The sequence below is a fragment of the Strix aluco genome, chromosome 10, assembly GCF_031877795.1.
Source record: "Strix aluco isolate bStrAlu1 chromosome 10, bStrAlu1.hap1, whole genome shotgun sequence".
Classification (NCBI taxonomy): Eukaryota; Metazoa; Chordata; class Aves; order Strigiformes; family Strigidae; genus Strix; species Strix aluco.
The window spans coordinates 7,336,285-7,358,350 of NC_133940.1; positions in this window are offsets into that span (position 1 = coordinate 7,336,285).

Consider the following 22,066-nt stretch of genomic DNA (forward strand, 5'->3'; position numbering starts at 1 on the left):
ATCTTTCTTGTGACTGCAACAAGCTTCTTTTGAAGGATTATACTTTTTGACATATCTGCACACTTTTCACAGTGAAATTAAATGGCAATGGTCAGATATTGGTACATAATTACTCAACCATTTTAACCACCTGTCACAATTTTTCTGCAAGTGTCAAAGGTGCATTTTAGCATAAAAATCTGTAATAAACATGAAATTACCTTTCATTACTTTGACTTCGGATGTCTATCAAAATGAAACTTTTACATTTATGGAAAGCATCTATAGCATTAGCTGTGACATAGTGGCTTTTTGACCTGCCATACGTGTAAGCCCCTAGGAGCAAGCACACCACTCAGCTCCCTGACTCTGCTCATTCCAGCTACAAAAGACACGGTAAGCATACAAACTAAAGACCTGCATTTTTATTTCCTGCAGGTCTTAATAAATTTTACACAACACCGATACAGATGATAAAGTTAGGATCTGACATATCTGGTGCGTCAGCCCTATCAGTTGGCAGCATATAGCTAAACCCAACGCTTACGACTGCAGAGTAAGGCTGAGACCAAAAGTTTGCTTTTAATTTTGGATGTCATCTCTGAAAGTGGGAGAATTTAATGCAAAACTATTCACCAAGCAACTTGGAAGGGTCAAGTCATCTGCTGAACACAAACCAGAGTTCAAGTCTACGGTGTGACATGAAACCCAGCAGGTAGCTGTGACTCTTCTCCCTCACTCAGAAGCACGTACCAATGCACTCTGCAACAAATGATTCCCAACTCCGTGGTCTGAACAGAGCCTGTGTACGCTGAACTTTGAGTGTTTTATCCAGATTGGTTAGCGAGGTGACTTTTTTGTTTCTGTAGCTACCCACAAAGAAAAGAATTCAAATTTAAATGGTACAGCTTAGTCATGACAGCATACAATTCAACTCTTCATTTTTTATTAAAGACAATTATCAGGCACTCGGTACAGCTAGAAGGGTTTAACACTCTAGGTTTAGAACAGTTGGCAGGGAGAAAATGATCATGTAGCATGATTTTTCTCATGGCTTCCTAAGTCTCCCCTTCCTTCCTCGCTCTCCATCATTCTTTCACTTTACTACTACTTTTCATATCCTTATGTATAAGCATCTACCACTTCTCCACTGCTCTTGACCACTGTAAGTGCCTTATATATGTTTCTTTCTGGAAAGCTTATATTGATCCAAACCACATTAAAGACCATGTGAGCCGTGAGAGCTATCACAGTAAGATAAGGCCAATGATATTTGGTAACTTAGGACTCAGCATGTGAAATTGCCACTAAAATTAAGGAAAGTTGACATGCAAACACAGAAGAGCATTTAAATACTTTACAGGTCACACACAGAAATTGCAGCGTCTACCAAGAAGAAACCTGCTCAAAATATGTACATGTCAAGGACACCCGAAGAGTTAGATATTCTTTGTGAAAAAAGCTCAACCATTTTTACTTATGCAGATATAGCTTCTGCTTTTCACCTACTGATTCATATTTTATTGCTGAAACTGTCAAAGATACCGCAGGCAAGCTAGTCTTAACAGAGAAAACAGATTCATGCAAAAACATGTTAAAAAGGAAGGAAGAAAGGTTAGTCTAGAACTCTGCAGAAGATAGGAAAGGAAGTGCAATGACAAAGAATTCTCATGTTGTTGTGTACTTGACTAAAATTGTTACGTACTCAGAAAGATATTAAGGCTTAATCATATGTCCTGTGCTCATGTTCTTGTCAAATGGGACAGAAGAATTCAAGTGAATGTAGCGGTAACACATTTAAAATGGCTACTTTGACATGCTATGGAGCAGCATTCATTAGAACATACACATGGAAACTGAACAGACCCAGAAACCCAGCTTCCTAAATACTTCCAGGTACCATTGTCAAGACAGGTGAAAGTATACAAGATTAGGTGGCAAAACCAAAAAGCGGCTGGAGGTAACACCAGGTTACGTAATATATAATGGGTTGTTGGGCGTTGGAATGGGCTGCCCAGGGAGGTGGTGGAGTCCCCATCCCTGGAGGGGTTGAAGAGTAGGGTCGACATAGCACTGAGGGATCTGGTGTAGTTGGGAACTGTCAGTGTTAGGTTAACGGTTGGACTGGATGATCTTCAAGGTCTTTTCCAACCTAGACGATTCTGTGATATGCCTGCTAGCTGATGCCTGCAGCAGTTGGTGCCTGCAAGTTGAGGCCTGTAACAATTAGTGATAAGAGAAGCATTCCGTTGTACCTTATGTAGTCTAGTCATGTTGTACCCAGTTGTGTACACCTGGGAGTCTCAAAGTGGGGAATGTTAAGAAATTCTTTTACCAAACAAGTTTAACTTTGTATTTAACAAGGCCTGAGTAATTAAAACATACAGAGAAGATATCCTAACCTTGAGAATAGATACATCCTGGCAGAAATCCTCAAACAAGGTGGATAAGAAAGAACAGCTTGGCTGGACAACTGAGTTGGGAAACATCCAAGGAGGAGAAATTGTCCTCAAAAGACTTGTGACCATAAAAGGGAAAAAGGAGTAGGGGGCTAACTCCCCAAACAACCACCAACAACCACCCGAGACCCCAACACATGCATAGTGTAGTTTTGCAATGCCAACATTATGTAAATGTAATAGATAGGCAGAAAGGTGGAGACTTCTTGGAAAATATATGAATATTCATGTCTTTAAAGTATATAAAGGATGAACTTCTGCTTTAGTGTATGCACATTAGGTGGAATGATCCCCCAGGCATCCAGTGCTGCAATAAGGAAAGCCTGCCTTCTAAAACTCCAAAACGAGTCTTAGAGAGTTCCTCTGCTGGCTTCTATGGTAACATATTTATAGGCACAACTCCATTAGGGAATAGGTATTCCTATCATAATATAACTCGTAGTTTTTAATTTGCTTGTGAAATTATTTTTCCACATTTTTCTGTATAGCAATACCAAGTAAATTTGAATCTCTAAACACAAATTACTTCTAATTTTTTCAAACTAAGAAGGCATGAAGGATGGTATTTCTTGCATGAAGATGACACCACCACCACCCCTCAAAAAACCAAGCAGTTTGTTGAAATGGCATAAACCCTGAGAGTAGAATACAGTTATACCATAAAGCTATGGTAATGCTTTCTCCCACACCTTTTAGAGCTGTTTGATTTTGCACCAATATGAGGAAACCGTAATAGTGAGGACAGGTAAGTTCTGAAATATGTTTTCTAATGAAATAATGTAATCTGGTTCACATGTACAGACAAAAAAAAAAAAAAAAATCAGACTTTGTACGCAAAAGCTGCATCCATTTATCTAAAACTACTGCTGCTCAGAACAGCTCTCCCCAAATCAAGACCAAACTATCCCTATTCTCACACGTGCCTGAGACCAACTTAGAGGAAAGAAGCAAACTGAGTTTCAGCTTTAGTCTTCTAAAACCACTGATGAATAATCTTGGACCAGGCCCTCTCACATCTGAAGTGCATTAACAATACAGGCAGGTCTTCCCTTCATACAAAAGCAACATCAGAGAAGGCAACCTGTTCATCACAACAAAAAAAGAGACCATTTTGAAATCTCAGTTTTTTCATGGCCTATGTAAATCCTTTTTTTTTTAAAAAAAAAAAAAAAAAAAGAAGAGCGAGGGGAGAAAGAGAGAGATATTTCAGTTGAAAGGGATTCCCCCCCTTCCAAGAAAGGGACTGGATAAGTACAAGTTGCAAACCTTAGCTTTTGCTAGTCAGTACCTGTATTACACACACACACATTTTTCTAAAAGGATGATTATAATAAATAATATTTCATTCACCAATTCTCTTACGTGACTTTTCTTTCTTCTGAAGTTCTTGCAAAAGTCAAGATGATGTGAAATCACCTTTATCAGTTCAGAACGAGATGACACTATGTCATACCAGAGATGCACAAACCTGACTACCCAAAACACTGTAATACTGTGCAAGGTTCATAGATTGTTCCATTATTCTGCTCTACATTAATTTCACTGTTTAGCAAAACTAAGTGCTTGGAGAGTCAAATTTAATGTATTTTAATTACTTGATGTTCTGTCCTGGTGAGCTATTACTTCAGAAAGTGAAAAAATTAGGAATCTTCCTCTAAGAAGAATATTTCCAGAGCAGGCATATTTCTGTGATTCATAACTTGTTTAAAATGTAGGTTGTGTAAAATTCTGTATAGGAACCTTTTTGCACAACGTGATTCATAAACATGAATAATGCTCAGCAATAATCCTGATGTTATTTTTGCTCCCTTGCATACACTAAGCAGTTGATACTGCTTTGCCCCCGGCAAAAAACAGGAAGTGTTTTGTCATTTCTTCCTACATTTTTGTGTATGTAAAATCAGATTCCTTGTATTCTGTCATAACATTAAGAGAACTTAAACTTAAGAAATTGTCACATACAAATAATGTGTTTCTATTTATATATATACTTGGAATATTTTCAGTAAAAGACCTTAACATTCCTAAAAGCTGTTTTCCACACATATTGCCAGTTGCAGTTACATTAATGAGGGCATTTTTATTTACATTCAAGGTCAGACAGATAAATCAACAGCACCTATATGCAGATGGATGATACCCAGACAAAGCTAAAAAAAAATAAGTAAAGATTAACCAGCTCTGATCTGGTTTTGGTCAAAAGTAAGGTTATCCAGCACTTTCTGAAAGAGATTAAACAAGATTTCAGGACTGTCACCTTTCATACCCTGAAGTACAGCCAGCACAGAACAATACACACAACATTATAATTTTTTTTTTTGTATTATATAATTCAATTTCCCTCAGTCCTGAAATCAACTTAGACAACCAGAGAGAATGGAGATCATGGCAAAGATTTAAGATGTAGATATATACTGACATCAGATAAAAGTTTTCAAAAGTTACAACGAGTTGCATTATTTTTTTGAATAGTTAAGCAAATAGACCTTAACTTTGATAGAGACAAAGTATTTGATATGTGATGAATTTCATCATTATTTCTGCAATACATGCAAAGTAGCAGCGATATAGAACTTTGTTATGATTCACAATGACTTCCATTCACAAACACGGGACATCAGTGCTGTTATGATAACCTTTCAGTGTCATTTACACAAAAAACTTGTCTTAAATTTCCTTCTCCAGGTCCAAGAATTCTTGCTCCTACCTCCCACTGCCCAGTAATACGCCTTTAGCAGTAAGGTATGTTCCTCTAGCAGAAGGATATGCTGTACCATTTCTGATGCCAGCAAGTCAGAAATCCCAAGAGAAAACAAAAGGGAACATGATTCTCAAGTATAGGCTGAGGACACTCAGTGCGTACAGAGGATCTCAGAAAACAGAAACCACAGAAGCAGTGTCCTAACTCTTCAGCCTCAGGATCACACTTCTTCATCAGACCAAGCTGTCCTTCATTCAAAGTTGCATGTTTAAGTTTTATACCTGTCCCAACGATTTGATTTAGGATAGTTTCTGGCATCATTTGAGGCAGGTACAGGAAAAGAGTGACTGCATCAGTTCTACAAGTGTCTTGTTCAAGACAAAGCACAATGAAGTTAGAAACCAATGAACACCTTTAAAAACATACTAAAGAAAAATAAATTATGAAATCAACCTGATGTCTACCTTCAGGAGTTTATTACTAAGATGCACAATCAGGTCAGATCCTTGGAAAAGGTATTTTTATGCCTGATCCAGCTCAGGATGAAGCAATTTAAATTTGCCAGCTAGAAAGCTAAAGATTTCCCTTAGTTTTGTTATCTCCCTAATCTTGTACTATCCTGTGCTCTCGCTATATATTTCACTGCTGTGAACAGCCTACTATTTAGCCTAATTTTTCCAGTTTCTGAATTTAATAATTTAAAACACACATGACAGCCAAAAAAAGAAAAAAAAAAAAAAAAAAAAAGGCATGAGCAGACTGTAACTTTGATCAGATTAATATTAGTCTACATAAGTGACAAGCACTGCATCATTGTGCAGGCGGCTGGCCTTGGTGTCGATTGCCCTGAGTCTCTCAGACTTTCATGCCCTAAATGGTACTCCTCAATCGTACCAAAACCACACAAGCTGCTGATGGCAGCAACTGAATCAAAGATCAAATTCTTAGTTCTTTGGGCATCAAGAGAGATAGAAGCACTGAACTTTGTGAGCTGCATTTATCAGCACTGTTAAATACCAGGTAGCATAAGATGCTCTGTCTCTTTTGCTATCCACCTCCGTTCTTTGTTGGAAGTGGAGTACTGAATACTTTTTTATCCAAGACACTTATTCAGGGAGGGCACTTGCTCTTGATGCTAACAGTGTGACTTGCTCCTTAACTCTTCCGACCAAAAAAAGAAAGAAAACAACCCCACCACTGAATCACAGTCCATTTTTCTTTGTTTCTGATCAAGTTCATACTGTCTTTTGATTGCAGCCTCCTGTGGATTCTTACTTCTATAGAGTAGAGCACTCTTTTTCTTCTACTGAAAACTGTATTGTGTAGTGTTTGGAGGAAATCTTTGTCCTCAATATCAGGAGGGTAAGAGAAGGGAATTTCACTTGGTTCCATTTCATCCTTGTAGGATTGCCATAAAAACAAAAAGATAGCCAAAAGGAAGAAAAAATCACGACTGCAGAAAATCTGAAAAAGACAAAAGAAATGAGACCTACCTCATCATAGATATTTTATTGACTTTAATGTACTTTCTACTATTGTTTTACTCGACGCTGCAATTTCAGCCAATTCACCACCTTGGCAACTTTTTACCCTTATCCAGTGAAGCTGAAAAACTGTGACTTGTTAATGAATGTATAACTGCTAAAAGAAATGCAGTATCTCTTTCCTGTAAATTCTTTTTATTATGCATAGAAATACGTATTAATGTACTATAACTAGGATACTAACTTGTAATAATGACTGATGGCTGTGGATTTACTTCTTAAGTGTTCTGTTGTATGTAAGCCAGTTAAGCACGACTGTTTCAACTGCAGTCATAAATTACTTGAAAATATTTTTAAAGTAGATTTAAAATTTAATAGAAAAGTCTATATTGGCACTTACAGGCTTAAGAATCCTGTGTTGTTGCTGTTGTTTCTCTTAAATAAGGGTATAAATTGAATTTTCAAAGCAACAATTTTTTTTTACATTTAATTTGTATTAGGTTTTTATATAGTAAGACACAGTATTGGAATATCTTTTCAAATCACACATTTTAAGTAGTAAATAGCATTACTATATTATCATACATATGAGATACCTCTTTTAAAAAACAGCGATTCTTAAAGATAGCATTTCATAATGAAAATGCTGAGATATCACAGGATTCAGTGGAGTTTTCTCCCTTCTGATACAACATTTCCAAGCTGTTGACAAAGAATTCTTACATTATTAGCATGGGAACAGAGGTAAAGCAGATGGACAACTAGACATGATCCATTCTGCATTAACTGGGAAACGTGGACAGGTAAGTCATTCCAGACCTTCCAGGTCCTTTCCAGAAATCCATTAATTTTCTGGAGAAACCTGCCTCCTCCTCAAACAGCCAGAAAAATCATCATCCATTCAGGTTATTTTTCAGCTTGACCCACAGAGCACTCCTCTCCTTCTCTGTCATCTTAAATTAATGACATTCTTCTATTGCCATCTCCCTTCAAATCTATTCTGTACTTCCCCCCATCTTGTACATCAAATCTCCTTGATAAGACTCTGAAAAGTTTATCTATCTCTGCCTGTATTCTACCTGCCAGTTCCTTCCCTATGGCCTTCCAGCCGAGTGTGTGGCAGAGCTCCTCAGCTGCAACAGTAATTCTGGATCAGTAGGCACCTGCTCAGCCACCTCTATCACAGCCAAGCGTTCTGCTCTTTCCAAAGAGCAAAGAAGTAAATCCAAAATTTCAGTGTGACAATGTAGAAGACACTTCATCCTTTAATTTTCTTCCTGATAAAATTTAGGTAGCATGGATCAGGTTTGCATTTGCAGTTATTTAGAAAGGTTCCTTTCAAATCAGGCCTTACCATTTCAAGAGATCAACAGTTGTAATAATTATGTCCCTAACAAACTGAACTGACAAGACTACAGTGTCTTTTTTTTCCCCCCTCGAGGAAATTATTTTCAGTGTTCTGAATTTTATATAAAAACTTGATGAAACAGTTTTACCAACACACAAGATACAGTTCTAAATGCCTGTTATTGGACTCAGTTATAAGGCTGCATCCATCACAGTTTTGAATTTCATGTGTTTTGCATAAATGTGGAAATATGTTATTGAATGAGCCATGAAGAAAAGTCACTTTTAGATATTCATACGTCTTGAGTCTCCGAAGAGTTTTTGTAAAGGGAAAAAGTATTGGCAAAGATCAAGTATGTCCTTTTTTTTCCTGCTTTTCTCAAACCTACAGCACATCATTTTTATCAGCCGTTCAATAAACTAAAGAACATAGGAAAATGGTGCACTGCTGACTGCAGTAATAGTACAGAAAAGACCATTTGTACTGAAGTAATCCTTCTCCTATTGTATTATAGCTGTATGCAGCTTTGAACACATTGTAAGTTAGGCAGAGAAAATGGAAAAAAGTAATAATTTCCTACATGATGGATGTTATGGCATTTGCAGAAGTACATTGTCAGACACAAAAACATTTTAAAACAATTTCAATGGCATAGCAGCACAGAAAAACTTCTCATAAGCAAAATGTTTCTTTGACAGGGAAATCTATTGCAGATAATCCAGCACAGTGTATGTGTTGAATCATCCTGTTGAAATGCTTATCAACAGGGCATTCAAAACAGGCAGCTTACATTTTTTTCCTGATTATTAGAAATGGGATTACAAACATCCCAGTGGGCAGAAAATGTTTGCATGTTCCATTTATGAAGCTAAAAATCAGATAAGAAATTCAGAAGGGTACAGATACTTAAATCCTCAAAGCTCTGCCATTGCATAGATAGAGAGTTTGCATTCAGGCTCTCTCAAGCCAGATGCTTTGTAATATGTTTCAGTTTGCCAGCACTTCAAACTACTGATAAAAGCTGTAATATTAGTAAAGAACTCATGCATATGTTGAAGTGTTTTCTCATATAGTAAAAGACTTACACACCAGCTTATTTTTGTTCACAGATCGATATGCTTTGCTGAGTCTGGGCTACAATGGTCTGATGAATAAGAAACACTTTGAAAGCTTCCAGTGTTTTAGCCAATAGATTTTATTTAAGGGAACATAGCTGGACTAAAGACTTATGAAAATTAATTTCTGACATTTCAGTTCCATAAACTGGTAATAGCCTTTTGATTATTCTTTAAAATTCTTCAGAAACCTAGAAGGTATGTGCCTGGATAGACAAAATAGCATTTTAATGTAGTCAATTTTCCTTAGAAACCATACCCTTTGTATTTTTAAATACATTATGCTGCTTTTATTTATTATCAAGGTAAATCCGCAGCCTGGTGTCAAAAGGACAGCAGTCATAGTATTTAACACTCTCGAAAATAGGGGAGTTAATTTTATGAAGAAAAAAATATCAATTAGTTCTATTCAATTTCACCTACAGTAAATCCCATAAAAATTCCAAGTGTAAATCCTCATGAAATAATTGAAATAGATTTGCATACAAATAGGCTATCAATCCAAAGCATTAATTCACATTTTTTTAAAATGTGAATTAGAAATGCATTGAAATAAGAGACAAAAAAGCCAATACTCCTAAACACAAATTTACCATTTTCTTTAGCATTATACTTGTCTGCCATGTTCAGATTAATTAGTTCTTTATCTCAAGCAGATTCAAAGGATGTTAAAGCAAATTAATTTTCTGAAACAGGCCAACATTGCTAAAGGCCCCAGCCACCCATTATGTCAAATCAGAAAAGGGGGAAAGGGGGGCAAGAGAAAAAGGAAGGCCCAATCAGTTACTTAATCTGGGAACAGAAAGCTGAAACCTAAACCCAAAGAAATTTTTTGCAAGTGCTGTATCAACTGTGATGTATTCCTTGCTCTTGACTTCAGTGGTGGTAACATAGCTCACAGAGCTCATCACTGGGAGTGGCCAGGCCCTCTGTATACTTGAATACTACTGGCAAATTCCAAAATCATAAACACTGTTGTCTATGAGGAAGGTCAACAAAACCCAGGAAATTAAGTCTGACTCTTAAAAAAATATAAGAAGTGTCCAAGCGTCCTTTGAGCTTTAGTTGCATCCCTGCATTTACTCTTCTGTCCTTTGCTGGTTTGTGTCAAGAGATTTTAATTCAGCTGCTCTTGTATTTACTTTGTAAACTGTTTTGCCAGAGGCTACACAGAAATAGAAACACACCCAGACAAAAATAATATAATATTAAAATGCTGTTATCTGGGGCAGGGGAAAGTCAGGGTAAAACATCTCCCTCCAAGCCGAGCTGTTAGGACAATGGCTTTCCCATGCATTCTGCCTCCTTTCTGTATCTCAGATTCTAATTCAATCTTAACATCACAGATGTGGAAAGAGAGCCACTGAGTTGTTGGATTCTTATTTTGGTCTCACCTTGTCCTAAATGCAAACTGCAAGAAGACCTAAGAAAGTATATTTTATTCCTAATTTAGTCCATGATGCTGTGTTTAGCAGGTATCAGTGAGTCAGTTTGCATAATAAGGTATTATCTGCAATAAACATTTTCAGACCATAAAGTTGTTTCATTTGTTTCCAGGCTAACATTTGACCTTGGTTCCTTAAAACTGTACCACTTGGCTTAGTCAGCCATTACTAATTTGGGGTGGGGGCAGGGGGGTGGCACTGTAGGAATGGATTACTCTTCCATGCAGTTCTTCCCTAACTGATCAATCTCTGTTTCTCACAAAAGCATACAGATACCCACACATATGCAGTTGAGATTAGCAAGGTTGTAACGGCTATCTGGCAGTCACAAAATGCTCATTTTGAGCAAGGAGAGGATGCATAAACCTCTGCGATGTCCTTTAACAACTGCTGAAGGTATTCTGCTGGGAGAATGTTGGCTACGCTAATAACCCTGTTAATAGCCAGCACTTACACGTGCATTCACCAACATCAAAGCACCAGCAGCAAATGAAGTATGACACCCAGTGGGACTGTACAGACTGAGCAGATCACTGTGCTAATGTCCAGCAATTACAAGTGTACTCAGGTCCATCAGAACATATGCAACTAGGATTTCTAAGTGACTTTTTTAAAAAGAATTAGATAATTACTAAAAATCAAAATGGCACCAATTTGCAAAGTATTTTTAATCACTTTACCTGGAAGAATTTTGTTTCCTAAAGAGAACAGGTTTTATGAAATTTCAGTAAATTCCTCAAGCCCCTGACTTAAATTTACCAATACTGAAAGGGTACAACGAATAGGTTAGCTTTGCAGCCGTTTAAAAACATTAAAGTATTAATAATCCTACTATTAAATATTTCAGGGCTCAACCTTTTAGCACTGAGCTATAGGGTCACCATTCTCTGCACTTTCGCTTTAATGAGTCCAATTTAACATCCAGTCCCTAGTCACCATTTCCCACCACTACAGTACACCTTCTCTCCACTTCTGATGATACCGTAAATTCATGCGGTAAACCAGTCACCAAAAGGTTCCATTAAAAATAACGCCTGCACCTACACTTGGGGGAGAGGTCATTAAGTTCTGTGAAACTTGAGAAGGTAAAATACCGTTCACAGAACACAGAAGGTATATTCTTTTCTAAGCCATCTAGAAAAACACAAGCACAACCTACAGCGGGTTGAATGTCCAGTGGAGATGCTCAGCAGTAAGTATGTTTTACTTTGCACAAACATAATGGAGGAGCACTTACTCAGTCAAATCACTTCTCAGCATTTTGGTCAAGGTCAAGTGTAGTATATAATTGCAGCACCTCAGCTCAGGAAAGAACTCCAGAGGGATGGTAACTTCGTAATCTATGTATTACTAGAGAAAGGGAAGAGATTTCTGTTGATGACCTCGGTAACTATCACCTTGAACACAAGAATTGTACTTAGCTATCAATCTATTCAGATTTCCCCAGGAATAAGTAATGGGTGGAATAAACCACAGTCCTTAACTACACAGAATATGTTTCTGGTTTGTTTCCAGCCAAGTTGAAGCATCAAATACATGTAAAAAGTGCTTGATAAAGAACTTGCACTATACAAGGAAAATCAAGCATGTCTCACTGGTACTCCATCTCCTAATAAATCCCTGTAAAGTTATAAACAGCTTTCACACATTTAATCGACCATATACCAAATTGTCACCTCGACAATAAAATGTGGGGTTTGGGGGGGAAAGAAACATTAAGCATACTGCAGTGCAGTAGTTTGAAACATGCTCTGTGAAGACATGAAATAGCTATGCAAAAAAGCGGGACCAAGTGTCAGAATGCTTTAGTTCCAAGACCTCATTCAGTGCTGGAATAATGACAGAACTCAATGGAGCTGAACAGCAAATGTTCAAGATACCGATCCAGTAATTCTCTCAAATACAAAAAGAACAGGAAAAAAAGATTTCTAGTTACAACATCTGAAGTTACAATTTCAAAGAACAGTATAGAGAAGTGTAAGGATCTCTTATTAAAATTCAAATTGGCAGCATACAGTTTTATGGATGCTTACCACATGCGTCAGCAACAGAAAGTTTGGTGTTCATGTAATAAGCATGTAAAAATTAAGATACATAAAAATTATTATAATTGTAAGCTAGCAAAAAGCTGCACGTCAATAAGGAATCATAACAACTTAATTACAAATCCAATTGTTCAAAGTATCTGTTATTTCTAATAATTAAATCACAATCTATAGATGCTTAGTGAGAGAAAAAATCTATTTAACTTGTAGAACAGATATCAGTTATTTCTAAATAAGAAAGTCTTACAGAATAAAGCAAATAATTACAATCTAGTTGCATCTAGACTGTAACTGCTAGATTTTGTGAAATGTGGAAACTGTCTCAAATGAACAGTTCTACTTTTACATCCAATACATTTTGAATTCTCCTCTGTATGCTGAACAGTTCAAAATGAATGGGGAGGACGTAACTGAAAGCCTGTAGGTTAGGGTGTTTGCCTGAGAGCTGAATGTCTAAATCATCTTGACTGAGAGGAATTTACTAGTAGAGTCTTGCAAATGACTAGAATTTGATTTTCCTTTGCCTTCCCTCTCTTGGCATCGTAAAACTCCACCTCACCAGAGCGCAGAATTTTCTACCCTACTCATGCAAGCATTGGTTTTCCGAGCTTCACAAAAGCTTTCCGAGGTCTGTTCTCCAACCTACCTACCATCATATTTTACTGAAGCTTCTAACAACAAGAGCAAAGAAGAAAACTAATTGTGCTCAATTTTTTTTCTGGTTTATTTTCAGGTAGGCCAGTTGCTGATTTTCACGCAGTAAGATTTACTAAGTATAGTCAATACCATTTTTATTACTCTACCAGCAAGATGAATTTCAGGGAATATTCAATGGTGGCCAAAAGCAATGCTGCGTGTGCTATTAGAGCCAACAATATTCAGCTCAGTAAATTGTGCTTTATTGCAGCTATTACTGGATTATGAAAATCTTATTACTAATTGATTATTAATTCAGAATAATGTACTATGTTTTCAGAGAATGCCAAACAGCCAGCAAAGACAATGTTAAATCAATACTTATTTCTTACCTGTTTCATTCATCATCTTCAAGTCCCACTACACCAAATACAAAAGGTTAAAAAAAACCTCTTTCTAGCAGTAGGTAGAGATGGGAGACTAAATAAATCAATCTAAGAGTAAATAAAAAAGAAGTGGAGAACAGAAAACTAGCCATAAATTTAAAGTACAACAGGTGAGAGAATCCAAATATTTACAGCCATTTCTTCAGCTGGCCTCCACACCTTTTCAATAGCAAGTTTTGTTCATCTAAGTCTGATTTTATTCCTTCAAGAATGTTGTTAAGATGCGCAATAATACGCAGCACATTACCCTGGAGTTTTCTTGATCAATCCCTACATATTAAGGGAATTTTTTCCGGGAAAGTTTATTTCTCTATCCCAAGTTTGAACATAGGCTACTCTAAATTTAGGGTGAAACTAAAAAGCTCCATGGGTAAGGATAAGAAGAGACCTTCCAGAGACTACACAGCCTTGTATGCAAATACATACACTACTTCAGCAGAGTTCTGCAAATCTTAGTTCCATAATTTTCAGGAAGTCCTTTGAGTTTATTGACTGTCATATACTATAAAAGCCTCAGAGATTACATTTCTTTTACAAAAGTATAACATTACCTCTAATAACAAGCTTTCATTTAAACACCTACTCAAGTCTTTCTGTACAAAGGACTTCTGTTTCATTTTCAGGAGAACATGCATGAAAGCACAGCAAGTGCTGTCCACATTACCCAACTGTAGATTTTAATTTACAGCCAGACTATTCTGATGGCTGAATAAATCATGTACTTTTTTTTCCCACAATTTAAGCTCCACAAAGAACACTTACCCATTATGAATTCAAACTAACTTTAGAAATAAGAAAAGGGATACTTTTGTTTAGCTTATACCTGCAAATTAAACAAGATTTCACCAACATCAAGGAGGAAGCACATACAAAAACATCCAAAACTAAAATATGCGCTGCCCAGATTCAAAAGAGAGTCTTCCAAATGAGAAAATCAAAATCAAATTGGGAAATTTCTGCGGTTCCCATAGGTCTAAATTTTCCAGAATTCAGGGATTCCCTTGGATTATCTGCTGGATCCATAGACCAGAATCTCTGATTTGTAAAGTTTCAGGTTATTAAACATCGTTTCTACATTTCCAAGTTAAGCAAGCATTAACTACTTGAAATTAGAAGCTCCCGTTTTAGACAATAAATGCTTTTTTATTTGATGTGGCAAGATGGGGGGCTGAGGTATGTGGCTACAGGGGTGGCTTCTGTGAGAAACTGCCAGAAGTTTCCCCTGTGTCTGACAGAGCCAATGCCAGCCGGCTCCAAGATGGACCCACCGCTGGCCAAGGCCGAGCCCATCAGTGATGGTGGTAGCACCTCTGGGATGACATATTTAAGAAGGAAAAACTGCTGGGCAACAGCAGCTGGGAGAGAGAAGTAAGAGAAACAACCCTGCAGATCCCAAGGTGAGTGAAGAAGGAGGAGGAGGTGCTCCAGGCGCCGGAGCAGAGGTTCCCCTGCAGGCCGTGGTGCAGCCCATGGTGAGGCAGCTGTGCCCTGCACCCAGGGAGCTCCATGGGGGAGCAGACACCCACCTGCAGCCCGGGGGGACCCCACACCGGAGCAAGGGGATGTGCCTGAAGGAGGCTGTGACCCCGTGGGAGGCCTGTGCTGGAGCAGGTTCCTGGCAGGAGCTGTGGCCCCGTGGAGAGAGGAGCCCACGCTGGAGCAGGTTTGCTGGCAGCACTTGTGACCCCATGGGGGACCCACGCTGGAGCAGCCTGTGCCTGAAGGGCTGCAGCCTGGGGGAGGGACCCACGCTGGGGCAGTTCGTGAAGAGCTGCAGCCCGTGTATGGGAAGGACTCACGTTGGAGAAGTTTGTGGAAGACTGTCTCCTGTGGGACGGACGCCACGCTGGAGCAGGGGAAGAGTGTGAGGAGTCCTCCCGCTGAGGAGGAAGGAGCGGCAGAGACAGCGGGTGATGAACTGACCACAGCCCCCATTGCCCATCCCCCTGTGCTGCTGGGGGGGAGGAGGGAGAGAAAATCAGTCCTGAATTTAAGCCTGGGAAGAATGAAGGGGTGGGGGAAGGTGTTTTAGGATTTGGTTTTCTCATTATCCTACTGATTTGATTGGTAATAAATTTTTTTTTTTTTTTCCAAGTCGAGTCTGTTTTGCCCATAATGGTAATTGGTGAATGATCTCCCCCTGTGCTTATCTAGACTCACCCACAAGCCTTTCGTTATATTTTCTCTCCCCTGTCCAGCTGAGGAAGGGAGCGATAGAGCGGCTTTGGTGGACACCTGGTGTCCAGCCAGGTTCAACCCACCACAACAGAAAAAGACATCAAATTAATAGTTTAATAGCAGCCAACTGAGGTCAATGTATCTATACGGATCCTCTGATGTTTTCCCTAAATAGCTGTTCTTTTGCTAAGCACACAGTCTCTCAGTTAAAGAATAACAATAGTTTTTCTTTGACTACACAATGATTTCCAGTATTCATAAATTCAGCTCTTTCCCTCCCCAGCAATTGCCAAAGCACACCTTTATACTACCTCCTTACTTCAAAAAAATACTCTGAAAATTAAGTTTAAAAGGGAATAATTCAGTGTTTTCTAACCTGCTTTACACATACCAGCATGAATAAAACAGAAGAATATGATACAACCAATATTGCTCCCAAATATATAAGTACAATAAATATGTTTATAAGTATCTATTATAGAGTCATTCAAATTTAAGTGTTTATAAATTAAAGCTGTGGGCTCTCCTACCTACAACACAGCAAGGGTAGAGAGGTTTCTACCCTCATCTTGAAACAGTGCTGCCATCAGTAGAGGTTACTGCCCACAGACTCTACCAGCATGTACATGTAATTGCTCTCCAATTTGAAATGAAGGGTATCTGAATTCTTGGAGAGACCAAGTCTCTTAAGCTGAAATAAACTTCCAAGTTCAGCTTTATACATGAACCTTGAATAAGTCAGCTACTCCTGTGGAAGTAAGTGGATTTTAAGTTGATACTGAACATATTTTGCCAAATTTTATGCAGAGAGAGTAGGTTCGCAAAGGTCAACTCTAGCCAAGGGAAATCTAACTCTCCAGGCTCCCCCAAGGATAATTTAGAACATCTAAAGTTAGCCTCCAGCTTCGAATTGCTCTCACACTAACAAGCTAGAGAGGGACAGAGACTGACAGAGTGAGAGTCTTGAAAAATTCACACTGTGTGCAGCAGCAGAATAGCCCACAAAGAGCTCTAAGAGACTACCATAATTTAGGGCAATCACTTTGCAAACGGATGTTCGCAGTGTGAGCAGATATCCAGACTAAATTTAATCTGGCTAACTTGAATGCCATTACCAAAGTTGCAACAACAGACTTTAGCATGAAGAGACGGGTACAACTGCAACACTTAAGAACCTAACCAAGCGGTCTAATTAGATAAAGTGGTTAATCCCTACATATGTCTACAGATCACTGACAAGATAGGCTTAGCTTGATGAGAACTCTGAACAGGATCCTAAATTAGGGTCTCCTCATTCATGATAAATCCATAATACTAGTCCTGAATAAACAGATGGAAAAAGTCTCAGAATTGTGTCCTTTAGACAGAAAAATGAAGTCGTAACAGTGTATTACTGCTGTAGGAACACAGCAAGCTAAGTCAGCTGCCTCTGTAAGTCTCACCAGCTGGTTAATACTGTTAGATAAACTCTTAAATCTGTCTAAATTACTAAATTAAGTTCAATATAAATGATGATGCGGGCCTCTCTAGTCACACAGAAATTATGTCAGGAAGGTCTTTATTCTTCCTGGGTATGACTTAAAATTCATGCATCAAAAATTGGAATTGGTATTCCATTTTCTGAAGGATGCAAAGGAGAGAAAAGTATGCCATTTAAACTGTGGGAAGGACTTTGTTTTCCTGTTACTTCTCCTGTTTCTCATGATGCCCCCAAGAGATAAAGAGATACTCGGGCATCTTCTGAGTCAGTGCGTACTCCCTGCACTAAATACAGGAGTGGAGCTTGGAGGATCCACTCACACAGAGCTGGCTTTGGCTTGCTTAGCGAATCAGGGCAGATAGGATCATATCAAAAAGCAAGAGTGCTAAAGGCATATTCTTATGGGATTTAGTTTTACACCACTCACTATATGAGGATGTAGCTCACAACGCTGTATTGTGGGCTAATGCCTCACTTCAGAAGTCAGGCTGTCAGCATATAACTGACACATACCAAGTGCATCAAACTGATGATCTTGTCTGATAATTTCTGGCAGCACTCAGTAGCGTGGAGATATCTACACCATGTTAATGTATTTTTCCCATTTGTGAGTGGTCACTTCTCTGCCTTACAAGCCTACATATTCATGCAAATTCTTGGAGATAATACATTATTTCTGAAAGCTACACAAGGCATGAGTGTGATACATAATCCGTATTTCATCTTTTAATCTAGAGAGTTATGAGATACTGCAAATATCTGCAATACTAGTAAGTTTGAAAGTTATTTGGGTAAGTAGTGCTTTAATGGTCAAATAAAATAATAAATAATGATAAATTGAAGTTATTTAATAAAATAATGTGGTTTACATAACAAATTCTGAATATTTTATTCTAAGTTCATGCCTATTTGGAAGATCAAAATTAACAATCCTTGTGCCTTAGAACTATCTTTCAGCAGAAATGACACTTTCATTGTATAGTATTTTACAAGCACTCACAGCTGGAAGAGAAAAAAATTCCGTATTTTAGCACTACTCAACAATAGAATTCTTCCATTCTATCTTTATGCACAATTTAATAAAATAGCAATTCTGCAAAACATATTACACCCTAGAACTTTATTTAACAGAAACGTATTTCAAAGTTTCAAGTAATAACCTTATACTTAATATGAAAAGCCTTTTTTTCAGCCATTAAGGATCACCCAAATATAAGGGAAGCCTACTTGTTATTCTTCAGCAGGTTTGTCCTGAACTGCAAACTGAGTTGAAAGAGCACAAAAACCACCAGTCTGAACCTCTATAACATTATTTCCCTAAAATCTATAATGATACAGTGTTTTACTATCATGGAACTTGTCAAAACATTGGAGTCATGCTAACACTGAAACAAAGGATAAACATTTAAAACAATGGTCGATATTACAGAGATACTAAAGTTAGAGGCTCATAACACATAAGTGAGCACCCACTCTACCTACCTTAAAGTCTAGTCAAAGATGGTCACCCCGTTTCTCTTCTACAGTCCATGAAGACAAATGGCCATTTCTAAAGGCAATGTGTTTCACATATCTTAAAAAGGGACTGATCACTTCCTTGACTTTTTTACTGACTAAAAGGAAGCCTAAGCAATTTGCTTAGATTAGACATTTTTATGGCTATAGTAGATAAGTCACATCCACAGTGTTTACAATAGAACATGGAAAATCTCAGGTTGTTTGAAAACTCTGGTCTAAAAAATATCTTCCCAAGGACAATACAACTTCACAAAGTAGCGCCATCAATTGGCCAATTCAAAGCCAACTTCACATTTGGGTAAACATTCAAAACTACTCCTCATTTAAATATAAGTTTGCTGTGACTGGCTCTTTGGCCTTAAGAACTGTGACTGAATATGCTAATATTTCAATTTCAATTTCCATTCTATACCGTCAAGGGGGGCCCGTACCATAGACCCTTCCATACTATCAGGAAAATTCCTTTCCCCACCTACCCCCCAAAAACCAAAACAAAACAAGAAAACAAAACAAAACACAAAAAAGGTTAAGAGAGTAATCCCAGTCTGGCACCTCATCTAACCTGTCAAGAATATATCAACAGCTACAATTACGAAACTGCTGTTACTTTCTAAGCAAATGAACAGGGGCAGCATAATTCAGTACGGAACTTCAGGGCATGGTCCCAGATCTAGTTGGCATTTCCCACAGTTTTTTGCCAAGGACACCAGTCAGTGGAAGAACGATGGTGAAGATATCTTGCCTCACAAAAAAATGGCATAAGCCAAATGGGATCAAATCCACAAGACTCTGGAATGGTGTTAATGGACTTAAAAATTTAATAAGGTTGCCTAAAAAATAAAAAAAATCTACAGGCTGAGAGAGAATGCAGCAGTAAGTGCTGAATGAAGGCCAGTGGAGACAAAATATCCCACCCGAGGTTTAAGAAACTTAAGCATGGAATTCAGCATTAACAGCACTGAAGCAATCATTGAAGTTCTACTCAGATAATATACAGCATCTAAATTGCACAAGTTCTGATTTTCTTCCTGGTTGCATTTGTTCATCCCTAATTGAACCATTAATTCTTTTTTTCCCCTCCTATCAGCAAAGAACCATTTGTCATTAAGATGAAATTCCTGTCCAAAAAAACCCAAAAGACAACCTTCCTCTGCCCAAAACCAATTTTTTTTTCTGACCTTTACAGAGGTAGCTTGAATGAAGGAGATGAAGTAATTGCAAACCTTTCAGAAAGTAATAATAGAAACGTTAACAGCAATCTAGGTTATTCATACAAGTCCTTCCTCTAATTGTTCTCCAGCATGGCCTTGGTTTATATCCAACTGAAAGCTGAATTAAATACATACATTATTGACATCACGACATTACAAATTGTGTGGAAAAGTTGTGCAGTTTCTGCCTTACACCCAACACTAAGGCAAACCAATTAGAATCTTTTAATTATGGTTGAGCAAACCTGAACATGCAGGAGTAAGTGTCATGATTGAATTTGGTCCCCTTCTCACCCCATTGAAATTCATTTAAATCTCAAAAAGATCTATTCTTCCCCATTGTCTGTTTTTTATGCCTAAGTAAAGTTTAAAAAAAAAAACCCACATAACAACCCGGAAACTCCCAAAACCCACAGAAGCCCCTGACTATTTATAAGACGAAGTAATCATTAAGACACTGAGTGGTCTTTCTGGCCACCTTTTGTTGAGCTTTGGAGGCAGGATTAGATTCAGTGAGGTAATTATACAAGAGCAAACCCTAAACATAGCTACTCTGCAGCAGAAGTTGCACTTAGCCTAGTCACGTACAGAAGCAAGCTGTGCTGGATTTGGTGATTCGTTTGTGGGGGAATTTTTTTGTGCTGTGCCAGAACCACATTATGGTTTGATGCTAATTACTAGTTGATGTGCAAATTAGGACCTTGGATCATGGCAAATCACAACATGAGATCCTGTTCTTTCCATATCTATGCACACTGTTCAGAAGGTAATTTTATTTATAGTGGTACACTTCTCTGCAGAGCAGGATCCAGAAGAGTTTTTAATGAGGCAGCAGCACAATTGGAAGCTTTTCCTATGCAGAGCAATATCATGAAACCCATGAGAATGCAGCCTTTTGGGATGAATTCTGAAAAAGGTCACTTTTCAAGAAAGGAAAAACAACAAGGAGCATAACATTGTCACCAAAACGGAATAAAAGAACTTCTCGACACCAATGTGATGTAGATAAGCAGACACTCTGTTAACAGCCGGGTGCACAGGGGAGCCCTCTCACCAACAACACACACCCAACTCATGTAGCATGCTGATTATAAAGGATACAGGAATACATAATAAACAAGTTCTCATACACAAACATGATAACTCCCGTAACTCATTTCTTATTCCCACCTCTTTCCAGACATGTGCACCTGAGTCCTGAAATGAGTCCGGGGGCAGCTTTTGCGACCACCACGGACTATTGACCTAAAGAAAGACCCTCCAATGCTCTTGACTCAAGGACTTTGGCTCACATTGCAATTTTAACATCCTTCAAGGCAGTCTCGCTATGTATCTTTTAGAACACCTGGTCTGCAGGGCAATAAATCGTCCTTACTGAACAGTCCAACAACAGCACCTGGTCAGGAGTCTTATTCTTTGAATAGAAATCTGGTTAATAATTATTATTAGCCTATGCGGCCTTAGCCGGGGACTTTACAAAGGACTTTGTAGCAGCATAACTGGTTGTATGGTTACTCTAAACTATACAATATTTCCATGACTACTTAAAACATTACACTACTATCTTTTTATCAAACCGATACTCCTGTAAAATTCCATTTAATTGATTAGGCCTAATCATTCCTTAACAAAATCACCCAAAATCATTAAAATCAGCTCAAATTAATAACAAATCAGTAACATTCAGTAACAACATAATCCGTAAATAAAATGATGATGTTATTTTATCACAGACAAACTTAAGGTAGAGGCCCACATCACATGGAGGAGAGCTCAATTATATGTACCACATGCTCAATTATATGTACCACAAATCCCTACACATAACCCCAGGTGTCATAGATATCCATAGTATTATTGTATTATGCCTAACTGGAAAAAAAAAAAAAATCTTATCTAATTTGTCTCTTCAAAATTAAAAATCTCATGGGGACAGTTATAACTACTTTGTACGACAGGGAAGCATATATTGATATCTGAGAATGATCAGAGTAATATAGGTGTTAAGGAAAAATATTCAT